The sequence below is a fragment of the Entelurus aequoreus genome, linkage group LG20, assembly GCF_033978785.1.
Source record: "Entelurus aequoreus isolate RoL-2023_Sb linkage group LG20, RoL_Eaeq_v1.1, whole genome shotgun sequence".
Lineage (NCBI taxonomy): Eukaryota > Metazoa > Chordata > Actinopteri > Syngnathiformes > Syngnathidae > Entelurus > Entelurus aequoreus.
In genome coordinates, this window is record NC_084750.1 from 50,414,877 (window position 1) to 50,425,119 (window position 10,243).

The 10,243-nt window shown below is 41.7% G+C and overlaps 1 protein-coding gene across 3 annotated transcripts in view; it reads left to right on the plus strand.

Annotated features, from left to right (window-relative positions):
* LOC133636338 (gastrula zinc finger protein XlCGF48.2-like) overlaps nt 1-10,243 on the plus strand; it is a 359,822-nt gene that overhangs the window by 324,159 nt on the left and 25,420 nt on the right. The gene's annotated exons all lie outside the window — the stretch shown is intronic.

Consider the following 10,243-nt stretch of genomic DNA (forward strand, 5'->3'; position numbering starts at 1 on the left):
GGAATTCTGGAAAATCCTGGAATAGTTTTGAACTTGGAAAAATTATGAATTTCCAGACTGGTGGAATGTGTTGAAGGTGGAATGGCTTGAAGAGGTTGAAAAATGTGGAAATGGGGAAAGTTTGAAAAATGGCCAATTCATTTTGAATGGAAAAAATGTCCCACAAAACCTGGAATTTTTGGAAATCTGGGATTTTTGGAATTTGTCAAGGGAAAGCCTGCAATTACTGAATAGGCTGAACAGTTTGAAGTTGGAACGCTTTGAATCGGGTGAAAAATGTGGAAGGCCAAAATCTAGAGAAGAAGAAGAAGAATAAAAAGCATGTGTGAATGTTTTGGAACATTCACACAATACGTTAAATAATAATACATAAATAAATGTTGGTGTAGTGGTCTAGTATGTTCACTATTTTATTTAAGGACTTATTTGCAATAATAAACATATGTTTAATATACCCTAAGATTTTTTGTTAAAATAAAGCCAATAATGCCATTTTTTTGTGGTCGCCTTTATTTAGAAAAGTACCAAAAAGTATCGAAATAATTTTAGTACCAAAATATTGGTAACCTTACAACACTACTTTAAAGTAAGTCAAACTTTCAATTCTATAGTTTTGTACATGGACTGTTACAATATCATTCAAATTGTCATTAAGTTTGCACCTCCCTGTTAATGACTTACACCACAATGCCAAAACGCCCTTGCAAGAAAGGAAGTCAATGGGCAATATTTTTCCTCTCCTCTGAAAGAATGACAGCATGATGGCAATCAGCACCTGGAAGACAAAAGAAAACAAAGGTGACCATGGCACTGCTGCACATGCTGCCTTTGCATATTAAATATAGGAAAAAGTGTTGACTTTTTGGGCCTTATCTACTAAAGCATGGGTGTCAAACTCCTTTTCATTGAGGGCCACGTTGCAGTAACGGCTGCGGTCAGAGGGCCGCTTGAAACAGCGAACAATATAAATTTGCTCCATGCATCTGTACAATGTGAAAAAAAAAAAATCTGTCAATTTTACAGTAAAACCTGGAAAGTCAGTCACCAGAATTTTACTCTAAAATATGTTTTTTTTACACCATATTACGGTAAATGGAAAAATAGGACGTCCGAGAGACGCTTGCACTAACTGTGAGGGTGCGCTGCAATGTTCCAGCCGCAGGAAAATGCATATTGCGAGACATTTTTTTCACATAGGAGATATGTTAAATATATGTTTCCTATATGATAAAACGAACACAATAAATTTAAAAAAAAAGCCAATAAACACCAAAATGCATCAATTGAATTGATTTTAGTCAGCCACATAAATCACGCAGCAGCTTTAAAATAATAATATGATATTGCTGAATAGACGATTTGTATATATATTTTTTAATTTCCGGCAGTCCAGATATTTTGACACGAGGGTTGTCAAACGATGAAAATATTTAATCGCGATTAATTGCATTTGGTTCATAGTCAACTCAAAATGAATCGTAATTAATCACAGAAAGATATAATTTTTTCATATTTTATAAATGTACCGTAGACAGATCATTTTTACGTTTTTAATACGTTTTTAATGGACAATTAATTTGCTTCAATGACATGTTGCTAAACATTATGATTTTTAAAACGGCTCAACACAAAAATGATATAAACATGCTTTTAAAGAGAATTTAAAAAAAATACCTGCAGTGCGTTGGTGTCTTGCCAGAGTTTATATTGTGTAGGAATACATCATTTGTATTCCTGCTTTAGGAGCACTTGCATTGAGAGGAGAGGAGCTACACTTCCATATTTAGATACCAGTTTCACGCATTAGTAACAGAAAATGTGGATTGTTACCATCATTCTTTGATTTTCAAAGATGTTAGGTGATATTTTTTCCACCTGAATAAATGTTGTACAAGGTAATGGCATTCATATTTCTGCACGACAATGTTTTAACCTTCTCTACCTACTTATTAATACAATGTAATATTCAGCCTGTTAAACATTGTGTAATTGCGGACTATCAATCAGAACAGGTTATGAAAGAATGTACCATAGCGACGTTAATATTGTGTAGTGAACTGTAATCAGACGGCATTGGCAGGCATGCCCGCGGTATTAAACTTAGTCTCAGTGGGAGCGAAGAAGAAGATGAGTTTGTTCAAAGACAATCTTCCTCCTTCATATCGCCACTGCCATTACGATACACTTCATTTCAATATGCCAGAAAACGTTTATTTAGGTAGAAATATCACAGAATAACAGAATAGCATGATCAGACGATTTTTTGTTGTTTTGTTGGTTAGGCCGTATGTGAAGCGTAGCGCTATTATTGTGAAGCCACCAAACGGACATGTGTGACTTGAACTGTTTTGAGGAAAATCCCAGATAAAACTGTAGAGTAAACACGGACGTGAAGCTCCTCCTCTCAATGCACGCCAGCAGTGTTCGCTCCAATGATGTCGTCTCACAGCGATTGAAGGTAAAATTATCTCGTCATGTCCGGAGAGTGACTTGCCACGGTTTTGGATCTGAGATTTCCTTAAGGTCCCCCTTTCTTTGTGCAGTTCTGCTAACTATTTTTGAGCTCGTGGCTCAACAGTAACTGGAAGCCATTACACATTTCCCCAAGCTACGGAACGGGCCGAGGGTCAAATGGCAAATCTAAATAATTTGCCATTAAAAGGAAGTTATGAGTAACACGTTATTATCATGTTAACTTTGACAGCCCTTGTTGACACACAAACACACCATCGTCTGCAATCGCATCCTTTGTTTCTTTACAGTAATTGACTGTAACTGCATAGCTGTGATTTTACAGTTGATTACAATAACGTTACAATATACTATAAATTCACAATTAACCTGGGTTCGATGGAACCCTAGGGGTTCGGTGAGTCGGGCTCAGGGGTTCGGCGGAGGTCAAGACACACCCGACTCATCGTGTAAATAAAAACTTCTCCCTATCGGGCGTATTACGGATACGGCAACAGCAGAAGTCAGACTGACTTGCAGGTGTGTAATTTGTTGTGAGTTTATGCACTGTTTTGGTTTTGTTGTTTGAACAAGGTGATGTTCATACACGCTTCATCAAGTGCACCAGTAAAAAAAACAAGGTAACACTTTAGTATGGGGAACATATTCACCATTAATTAGTTGCTCATTAACATGCAAACTAGTAACATATTGGCTCTGAAGTAGTCATTATTAACTACTTATTAATGCCTTATTCGGCATGGACTTATTATAACCCTAACCCTCTAACCCTGGCCCTAACCCTAACCCTAACCCTAACCAGAACCCTAACCAAATAACTCTAAATTAAGTCTTTGTTACTTAGAATATGTTCCCCATACTAAAGTGTTACCAAAAACATATAATAACTTTGTCTTGAATTTGAAAAAGTAGGAGGGTTCGGTGAATGTGCATATGAAACTGGTGGGGTTAGATACCTCCAACAAGGTTAAGAACCACTGTTCTAACCACTAGGCCACTGAGTAGGTCTACCGAAGGACGCGGTAGAGTTTAACAGTGCTTATATGCGCCTATTGCTGCTTGAGGTTTTTTCCTGGTCTCTAACTAAGCCTCTCTCCTTGCCCCTATAGAAACTGTTCAGTCTACCCCTTTATACTGCAAACTGTGTTGTACTTTTTAGGCGAAATGTCAATATAGATGTATTCTTTTCTATTTCACTTCTGTATTTCCTGGTTGTGCCTCTCGAAGCCTGACAACTACCGAGGCATCAGCCTGACCTGTATCACTGCGAAAGTCTACAACCGCATGATCCTAAACAGAGTCCGGCATGCAATCGACCCTCACCTGAGAGTAAATCAGAATGGCTTTCGAGAAGGACGAACAACTACAGCCCAGATCTTGGCACTTAGGAGATTGATTGAGGAGGTGAGGAAGGACAACCTGACTGCAGTCCTATGCTTCATAGACTTCAAAAAGGCATTTGACTCAATACATAGAGGCATGATGGTGAAGATCTTGAAGGCATACAGTATTCTTCCTGGCAAGATGGCGCCAGTATGTGCTTTGGCCCGCCGTCTCTCGCTGTCAGCTCTGTCCGTTTTTGTGTTGTTTGCGTCTATTTTCGTCTCTGTCAGTTCACTGCTTGTGTATGACCGCCAAACACTGTTGGATCTTTGCCCCTCTCCCACTGATATGATCAACTTCGATGTTGGTTTTTTGAAGTCCCAGTCATCTTTTTCACCTGGCCGGATTCCTGCCTTCCTTTCCCGCCCCCTGGCTCCTCTCCCCCGGCGGAAGCGTCTCCGGCGCCGCGGTAAACGTGGCGGCCAGCTGGTGAAAGTTAGGGCACTCCTGGCCCGGCTTCCCGTGGCTTCCCGAAGGAGCAATGGTGCGGTATCCGGTCTCCTCCTGCACCCACGCTCGCTGGATCCCATCGGTTCCTGGCTTGTTCCTATCGTTGGTTTGGAGGAAGAGGCTTGCCGCCGTCGCTCCTGCTGTCTCCGCCCCCGGAGGCGCGGGGTGGATTCCCGCCACCTGCGGGCTGTGTGTCGGGCCCCACCTGGATTAGCTGCGGCCTTGGACGTGCTGGCCCCCGCCAGGTTCGGTCTTGTGAACGCAAGATCCTTGACAAACAAAACTTTTATCCTGAAGGATTTCTTCACTTCCCGCGGACTGGACTTCCTCTGTGTGACGGAAACATGGCTGAGAGCCGGTGAGTCCGCCCCTCTTAATGAACTTCTGCCTCCGGAGTGTTCCTACTTTAATTCTCCGTGGTCGTCCGGTCGAAAAGCAGGAGGATTAGCAGTCCTTTTTAAAAATGACTTTAAATGCCGTCAGATCCACGTGCAATCCTCCTTTTCAAGCTTGGAACTGTGCATGTTTGAACTGGGTCTTTCTGATGTCGTCCTGTGTGCCATCGTCTATCGACCACTCAAGTACCACAAAGACTTTATAACTGACTTTACTGAATTTCTGGCTGAAATCCTGCCCAAATATGATCGTGTCCTTATTGTGGGTGATTTTAATATTCACACCTGCTGTCCAGACGAGTCGCTTCCCAGGAGCTTCCTGAATGTAATTGACTCTTTTAATTTCGTACAATCTGTATGTGGTTCCACACATGAACGCGGGCATACACTCGATTTAGTGCTCTCGTATGGTTTGTGTCTTTTCAATTTGGACATTTGCGACGCTGTGTTCTCTGATCATATGCCGATCCTGTTTGATATTCCTACTCAGTGTCCGGTTAAATTGTGCGCTCCGCCTCAACGCTCTCGCATGTTTAATTCTTCGTCTCCTGCTCTGTTCTCCTCAATTTTTTCGACTCTTTGTGAGGATAATTCTGCAGCCTCTGTATGTTTGAATACTGAAGAGTTGGTTTCTGGTTTCAACTCTATTTGTTTACAAACTCTGGACACGATCGCTCCTTTCAAATGCCGCCGCTCTAAAGCCACGCCTCAGCCCTGGTTGAATGACGTCACTCGGGCTGCCAGGCGCAAGTGTAGGATGGCAGAGAGAAAATGGAAAAAAGACAGGCTGCATGTGTCCTTTGCCATTTTGAAAGAAAGCCTATTTTCCTTTCAGATGACTGTAAAGGCAGAGATGAATATATATCTATCTCAGATGATATCTTCTAACTATAACAACCCCAGAGTTCTGTTTAAAACTATTAACACTGTCATTGATGCTCCCAAATCTGTTGGTTTTGATGCTTCTTTTGAATTCTGTGAAAATTGTCTCCATTTTTTCACTGACAAAATTGTGTCAACTAGAGGCAGTTTATCTCAGCCTTCATATGACCCTTCTGTTCCTCTGCATTTCTCTTCTGTTTTCCATCAGTTTGAGCCGGTGTCCTTTTCTGTTTTAAATGACACAGTTAGTCATATGAAGCCCTCTGGTTCTCCTGCAGATTCCCTCCCACCTCGCCTGTTTAAGGAGGCACTAGCTACTATTGGATCAAGTGTCCTTACCATTATCAATAGTAGCCTCTCTTCTGGAATAGTTCCAGTAGAGTTTAAACATGCAGTGGTACGACCTCTACTTAAAAAACCAAGCCTCAACCCCTCTCTCCTCTCTAACCTTAGACCTATCTCTAATCTTCCATACATTTCTAAAATATTAGAGAAGGTTGTCTACAGTCAATTGTAGACAACCTTAGAGGATAATGGTATCACTGAGTTGTTCCAGTCCGGTTTTAAAGCCCTCCACAGCACAGAGTCAGCGCTTCTAAAAGTTTTTAACTATATCCTCCTGTCAAGTGATTCTGGTAAATATGTTGTCCTGGTGCTTTTAGATCTGTCTGCTGCTTTCGACACCGTTGACCACGCCACCTTAATCACTCGTCTTGAGAACTGTGTGGGCATTAAGGGCGCCGCCCTCAACTGGTTCCGGTCGTACTTAACCGACAGGAGTTTTTGTGTAAAAATAGACAGTTTTATGTCTTCCACAGCTCCTTTACCACATGGGGTTCCCCAGGGCTCAATCCTTGCCCCAATCTTATTTGCGCTTTACCTTCTCACCCTTGGTTCTATTTTTAGGAAGTACGATATTGCATTTCATTTTTATGCCGATGGTTGCCAGATTTATTTTCCCATGGCACAAAATAACACGGTTCAACGTCTTATTGACTGCCTGCACGACATCAAAGCCTGGCTTTCAGCTAACTTCCTGAGCCTAAATGAAGACAAAACAGAAGTTGTGTTGTTCGGTCCAAGTCGCTCCCCCTGCCCCAACGTTGACCTCGGCACTCTGACCCCGTATCTCAGCGACTGTGTCACAAACCTGGGGGTAAAGTTTGACTCAGATTTTAAATTCGAAAAACAAATCAGCAGCGTCGTACAAAAAAGCTTTTATCAATTACGCCAAATAGCGAAAGTGAAACCGCTTCTATCAGGACATGATCTCGAGAAATTAATCCACGCCTTTATCTCGACTCGTCGTAGAATTTCTGACCTTTTGACCTATATTTCTTGTCTATTAAGAATGTCTGTTCATTTTCAATTCTCTTCTATTTTGTGCCATTGAATGGACCAGTTGTGGGACAAAGGTGAATATGGAGTTATGCCAACCTGTCTACAGAATGTTTAGATTTTCCAAATATGACTAAGAGATACGAGGTTGTTTTTGAACAGACAAACCAAAACAAAACAATCATGACGCACGAGATAAAAACCAGTGACGCACAAGAGACATATAAAAAATGGCAGAAGACCAGGACTCGAGAGAGATTTTGGCTTGTGTGTGTCTTGTTTGCTCCGGAGTACATGTGGTCTGTCTGCACGGCCAACTCAATTCAACCTGCACGTCTGATAATGGGTAAATAAATTTGTTGTACTAAACTACTTTTGTTGCCTGCTTAAGCTTCGGACAATCCACTACAACTGCAAGGCCCTGTATGTAGGCATTAGCCAGGCCTCCCTCGCCCGCCTGCAGCTCGTGCAGAACTCTGCTGCTCGTCTGCTAACACAGACCCGCAGACGTAAGCACATCACCCCTATATTTTTTAAACCTTATTGACTCTTTTAATTTGACACAGTTTGTGTCTGGCCCCACACACGGACGTGGTCACACGCTTGATCTTGTCCTTTCATATGGTCTACCTGTGTCTAACTTGGACATTTGTGACAATGTGCTTTCAGACCATATGCCTGTCATATTTGAGGCCAGTTTTAACCGCTTGACAGCTGGAGCGCTCACTCCTGCGCGTCTCTGTCGAGTTTTTAACCCTTCCACTGCTGGTCAGTTTATTACTGCTTTTAACCAGGTTTTTTTACCCTCTGACTCTGTTTTTTCTAGCACAGAGTCTGTTTTTTCTGACACTGAGAAACTCAATGTATTGTTTGACTCCACCTGTGACACAGTCTTGAACTCAGTGGCTCCTTTAAAAATCAAAAAGGCCAAAACTAAATCAGAACCCTGGTTTAATGAGAGAAGCCGTGCGATCAGACGTGAGTGCCGCAAAGCTGAACGCAGGTGGAAGAAGGACAAGCTTCAGGTGTCACTCCAGATTTTAAAGGACTGTTGGCATCGATATCAGAGCACAGTAAAAGAGGCAAAAAGAGAACATTTGGCAAACATTATTGCCTCAAATAGTCTTGACCCTCGTGTTTTATTCAAAACCATTGACTCTGTTCTTAATGCCCCTCAGCCTACATGTTTGGAACCCTCCTCTGAATTGTGCAATGCCTTCTTAAAGTATTTTATTGATAAGATTGCCACAACGAGGGCTCTCATCTCTGTTCCGACCTCTGACCCTTCTGTCCCGTTTAACTACTCTGCTGTTTTTAATCAGTTTGAGCAAGTGACTCTGCGGCAGTTACAAGAGTTAACTAATCATATGAAGCCCTCAGGTTCCCCCCATGATGCTGTCCCTCCTACATTTTTTAAAGAAGGGTTTTCTTGTATAGGGCAGCCTGTTCTTAACATTTTAAATAGCAGTTTGTTTTCTGGTGTGGTTCCTACCAGTTTTAAACACGCCGTGGTTCAACCACTTTTAAAGAAACCTGGTCCGGACAGTTCAGTTTTAGCCCATTTTAGACCCATTTCTAAGCTGCCTTTTCTCTCAAAAATCTTGGAGAAGATTGTTTTTACCCAGTTAAACACTTTTTTAGAGGACTCTGATATTTTAGAAGTCTTTCAGTCTGGGTTTAAACCCCTCCATAGTACCGAGTCAGCATTAGTAAATGTTTTTAATGATATATTTCGAGCAACAGACTTAGGTGATCATGTGATTTTAGTTTTACTCGATCTAACAGCAGCATTTGATACGGTGGACCATAATATTTTAATTAGCCGCCTACAACATCAAGTGGGCATCTGTGGTTGGCTGAAGTCATATTTGACTAACAGGACCTTCTCTGTAAATGTTGCTGGTTCTGAATCTTCTGTTGCTCCCTTAACATGTGGGGTCCCACAGGGCTCAGTTTTAGGACCACTGCTCTTTTCTATTTATTTACTTCCCCTGGGCTCAATCCTAAGAAAGCATGGTATTTGTTTTCATTCTTATGCTGATGACACACAAATTTATTTTCCGTTAAAGACAAATCATGCCTCTTCAATACAGCCATTACTTGCTTGTCTTGATGACATCAAGGCCTGGATGGCCCTAAACTTCTTAAACTTCAATGAAAAGAAGACAGAAGTAATAGTGTTTGGACCTAGTGGTACCTGTGAGCTTCCCCCTGTTGACTTTGGCCCCTTGGCTTTGTACGTTAAGCCCATGATCACCAACCTGGGTTTTCGTATTGACAGTGATTTTAAATTGGAGCGTCAGATTGGCACAGTGGTGAAAGCCAGCTTTTTTTATTTACGTCAGCTGGCTAAGGTTAAAAACCTTCTTTCTAGGCAACAGTTTGAGACAGTAATCCATGCCTTTATTACATCTGGGCTGGATTACTGTAACGCTTTATATTTTGGAATTAGTCAGTCCTCCCTCTCACGTCTGCAGCTGGTCCAAAATGCAGCTGCCCGACTTTTAACAAACACAAGAAAAAGAGAGCACATTACTCCTGTTTTAGCCTCCCTCCACTGTGTCTTTTAGAGTCCATTTTAAAATTATCTTACTTGTTTTTAAATCCTTACATGGTCTTGCCCCACCTTACCTCTCTGAGCTGCTCCACCTCTATGCCCCCACCCGCTCCCTCAGGTCAGCTGATCAGCTGATCCTGGAGGTACCCAAATCCAAGCGTAAGCTCAGGGGGGACAGAGCCTTCTCTGTTGCGGGCTCCAAACTCTGGAATGATCTTCCACTCCATGTGAGACAGGCCCCTTCTTTGGCTATTTTTAAGACCCTTCTTAAAACCCATTTTTATTAACTGGCTTTTAACCCAGCATGACACTTTAAACTGTTTTTAACTTTTTAACTGCTTTTTATCTAACACAATTGTTCTTAGGGTAATTTTGTATTTGCTTTTTTAATGTGTATTTTACTTCTGTTTTAAATTTTATTTTTTAGTCTGTCCTTTGCCTTTATTTCTTTGTGGTGTACAGCCCTTTGTTTTTCAACTGTGGTTGTTTTTAAAGAGCTTTATAAATAAAGTTGGTATGGTATGGTATGGTATATTAGCATCCCTTCACTGGCTTCCTGTGCGTTACAGAATCAATTTTAAACTCCTTTTATTTGTTTTTAAATGTCTAAACAACCTCGCGCCAACATATCTCTCCGACCTCCTTCAGCCTTACTGCCCCACCCGATCCCTAAGATCAGCCGATCAGCTGCTATACTGACGGTCCCTGACACAAGGCTGAAGCTTAGAGGTGACAGAGCTTTCGCTGCTGCTGCTCCCAAGCTCTG